The sequence below is a fragment of the Littorina saxatilis genome, linkage group LG6, assembly GCF_037325665.1.
Source record: "Littorina saxatilis isolate snail1 linkage group LG6, US_GU_Lsax_2.0, whole genome shotgun sequence".
NCBI lineage: Eukaryota > Metazoa > Mollusca > Gastropoda > Littorinimorpha > Littorinidae > Littorina > Littorina saxatilis.
Genome location: NC_090250.1, coordinates 41,250,945 through 41,255,157, shown reverse-complemented (window position 1 = coordinate 41,255,157; position 4,213 = coordinate 41,250,945). Strand labels below are relative to the sequence as shown.

Genomic DNA, 4,213 nt, shown 5'->3' with positions numbered 1-4,213 from the left:
TGCTTTGAAGAGTTGTATATATTCTTTCCAGTAGAGGAGTATTTTTTAATTACAATTCGCATGCTTATCACAAACTCATATCCATACAGACCCTTCCAGCCTTTAAATGTCCCTTTTGGGAGAATATTCACACACACACACACACACACAAACACACACACACACACACACGCGCGCGCGCGCAAACACACAGAGAGAGACTGGGAGAGAGAGAGAGAGAGAGAGAGAGAGAGAGCTTGAACGTAGCCAAGTTGGGTATTCACATTAAACGAGTTTTCCTGAGCCATCGTGTGTGTGTGCCAGTACGTGTGTGTATGTTTGTCATGTGTGTGTGTGTGTGAAGGAGAGAGAGAGAGAGAGTGTGTGTGTGTGTGTGTGTGCCAAACTATTTGTCCTTCCGAGTAGGCGCGCAAGGACTTCATGCCAGCCTACAAGGGTTTTTTTCCCACAGCGTACAACAGGGGTGCGTTGCATAGGCAGAGCGCCACAGAATGTTTGCGAACGTTTTCTATGCAACGCATAGTTTTGTTGTGGCGCTCGGTACGAGTACCATTGTCCGGGGTCACTGAAGCGTAACAATTGCGAACGCTCGCCGAGAATGGTCTAGGAAACTGGGGTTTGCGGGGAGCATTCTGGAGCATTCTGTAACGTATCTGAGAGGTGGCACGCCAAAAACTATTGCACTGTACTGAGCTTTCCGGTTGACTCTCTCTTTCTCTTTCTTCCTTTCTGTCTCTCCCTTTCTTTCTCTCTCTCACTCACACACACACACACACACACACACTCGCGCGCGCGCAAACACACATAAATAGATGTGTGTATTTGCGTGTTTGTGTGTGCGTGTGCGTGTGTGTGTGTGTGTATAAGGTTGTGCGTGTGTGTATGTGTGTGTGTGAGAGTGTTTGTGCGCGCGCGTGTGTGTGTGTGTGGGTGTGTGTGTGTGCGTCTGGATGTGTGTGTGTATGTGTCTGGGTGTATGTAAGTGCATGTTTGTGTGTGTGTGCGCGCGCGCGTGTGTGTTTGTCCGTGTGTGCGTTAGTATGTATGTGTGTGTGTTGAGCGTGGTGTGTGTGTATGTGTTTGTGTGTGTGGTTGGGCATGTGTGTGTGTGTATATATATGTGTGTGTATACATGTGTGTATGCGTGTGTGTGTCTGTGTGTGTGTCTGTGTGTATTTGTATGCGCGGGCACGCGCGTGTGATTGTGCGAGTATGTATGTGTGTGTGTGTGTGCGTGTGTGTAGTAAGTGTGCGTGTATGTGTGCGTGTGTGTGTGTTGTGAGTGGGTGTGTGTGCGTGTGTGTGTGTGTGTGTGTGTGCGTGTGTGTGTGTGTTTGTGTGTGCGTTAGTGTATATGAGTGTCTGTTAAGGGTGGTGTGTTTGTGTGAAAGTATATGTTCGTGTGTGTGGATGTGTGTGTGTCGGGGGGGTGTGTTTCAGGTTGTGTGTGTGTGTGTGTGTGTGTCTGTGTGTCTGTGTGTCTGTGCGTATGTGTGTGTGTGTAGAGCGATTCAGAGTAAACTACTGGACCGATCTTTATGAAATTTTACGTGAGAGTTTCTGGGTATGATATCCCCAGATTTTTTTTCATTTTTTCAATAAATGTTTTTTATGACGTCATATCTGGCTTTTTGTAAAAGTTGAGGCGGCACTGTCACACCCTCAATTTTCAATCAAATTGATTGAAATTTTGGCCAAGCAATCTTCGACGAAGGCCGGACTTCGGTATTGCATTTCAGCATGAAGGCTTACAAATTAATTAATGACCTTGTTCATTAAAAATCTGAAAATTGTAATTAGAATTATTTTTTTTATAAAACGATCCAAAATTACTTTTATTTTTATTCTTCATCATGTTCTGATTCCAAAAACATATAAATATGTTATATTCGGATTAAAAACAAACTCTGAAAATTAAAAATATAAAAATTATGATTAAAATTAAATTTCCGAAATCGTTTTAAAAACTATTTCGTCTTATTCCTTGTCGGTTCCTGATTCCAAAAACATATAGATATGATATGTTTGGATTAAAAACACGCTCAGAAAGTTAGAACGAAGAGAGGTACAGTAAAGCGTCCTATGAAGCACAGCGCAACCGCTACCGCGCCAAACAGGCTTGTCACTTTCACTGCCTTATGCACTAGTGGCGGAATACGTTCAGTTTTATTCTGTGAGTTACACAGCTTGACTAAATGTAGTAATTTCGCCTTACGCGACTTGTTGACAACTTTGTTATTGATTAACCAGTGCTTTTCTCTTCTTTTTACGGACGTAAGATACAAGTCGCGTAAGGCGAAATTACATTTAGTCAAGCTGTCGAACTCACAGAATGAAACTGAACGCAATGCAATTTTTCAGCAAGACCGTATACTCGTAGCATCGTCAGTCCACCGCTCACGGCAAAGGCAGTGAAATTGACAAGAAGAGCGGGGTAGTAGTTGCGCTGAGAACGATAGCACGCTTTTCTGTACCTCTCTTCGTTTTAACTTTCTGAGCGTGTTTTTAATCCAAACATATCATATCTATATGTTTTTGGAATCAGGAAACGACAAGGAATAAGATGAAAGTGTTTTTGAATTGATTTCGAAAATTTAATTTTGATAATAATTTTTATATATTTAATTTTCAGAGCTTGTTGTTAATCCAAATATAACATATTTATATGTTTTTGGAATCAGCAAATGATGGAGAATAAGATGAACGTAAATTTGGATCGTTTTATAAAAAAAATAGTTTTTTTTACAATTTTCAGATTTTTAATGACCAAAGTCATTAATTAATTTTTAAGCCACCACGCTGAAATGCAATACCGAAGTCCGGGCTTCGTCGAACATTACTTGACCAAAATTTCAACCAATTTGGTTGAAAAATGAGGGCGTGACAGTGCCGCCTCAACTTTCACGAAAAGCCGGATATGACGTCATCAAAGACATTTATCAAAAAAATGAAAAAAACGTCAGAGGATATCATACCCAGGAACTTTCATGTCAAATTTCATAAAGATCGGTCCAGTAGTTTGGTCTGAATCGCTCTACACACACACACACACACACACACACACACACACACACACACACACACACACATACACCACGACCCTCGTCTCGATTCCCCCCTCGATGTTAAAACATTTAGTCATAACTTGACTAAATGTAAAAAGGCATATCGAAATAAAACAGGTGAAAGACACACAGAAAAACGGACACACTAAAAGTCAATCAAACATGAAGCTCAAGGCAGCGTTTGTTCAACGCACCAGCTACTAGCTTACATACACACCATAAATTCCCATGATATTAAATGCCTCATGCAATTATGATTGAATTATAAACTACAATATCATGCCACACAAAGGAAGTGTCGGTCTTGTAAAATGACGAACGAACAATGTTCGATTGTACCAGTTCTAATATGAAGTTTATGGTATAGGTTATACTTAATTATATATTGCCAACGTATTTTTCACTTCACTTTAAACATAAGAAAATCAAAACATCCCAACTCTCCACGCATCCTCGCCGATAGTTACAGCATAAATCAGAACTCGCGTTCAAAAACTCTGCTACACGTTTAGCACTCTGACTAAGCTGTTACAAGAAATATGTAACGTTCCAAGGAATATGTAAGCAAACTCGTTCTGGCTACATAGTGTCTAGTATCTTTGATGACACGGAAAGAAGATTGAAAACGACCAAAACGACGTTTTAAAGAAAAATTCGCATTGATCAGAAATTCTATTACATATGTACACATTTAATAATTACCACTCTGATTGCATCGTTTCTAGGAACTTGTAACCTTCCACAAAGCAATGTGTGTGGCCAGTTTATTTTGGTCACAAAGTGTCTAGCGACTTCCATGACACCGAAAATAGCAAGCGTCCGAAATAACGTCATGTCTAATGCTTCTCCATAACGTCATAGGACAGCACTGACGTCACTGCTTACACCAGAGGTCCAGAAGAGAGATGTTGACGTCAAAAAGCACGCTGACCATTTTTATGTCGGTTGGCAGACTGGCGACCTGGGGATATGTAGTAATGAGTGTGTTGTCTACATACATCTGAAAGTGAGAAAAACATGAATAAATCAAGTAAATAGAAATTAGAATAAAATAAACAAAAATAGAATAGAATTCAAATTCAAATGACAATTTTCAAATGACAAAATTCAAAAAAGCAAATTCAAATGACAAAATTCAAATGACAAAA

At 40.0% G+C, this 4,213-nt stretch overlaps 1 protein-coding gene across 1 annotated transcript in view; it reads right to left on the bottom strand.

The window, feature by feature from the left end:
- The window catches only part of LOC138969231 (uncharacterized), a gene marked incomplete in the record, with an annotated part of 180,191 nt that overhangs the window by 172,342 nt on the left and 3,636 nt on the right, over positions 1–4,213 (bottom strand).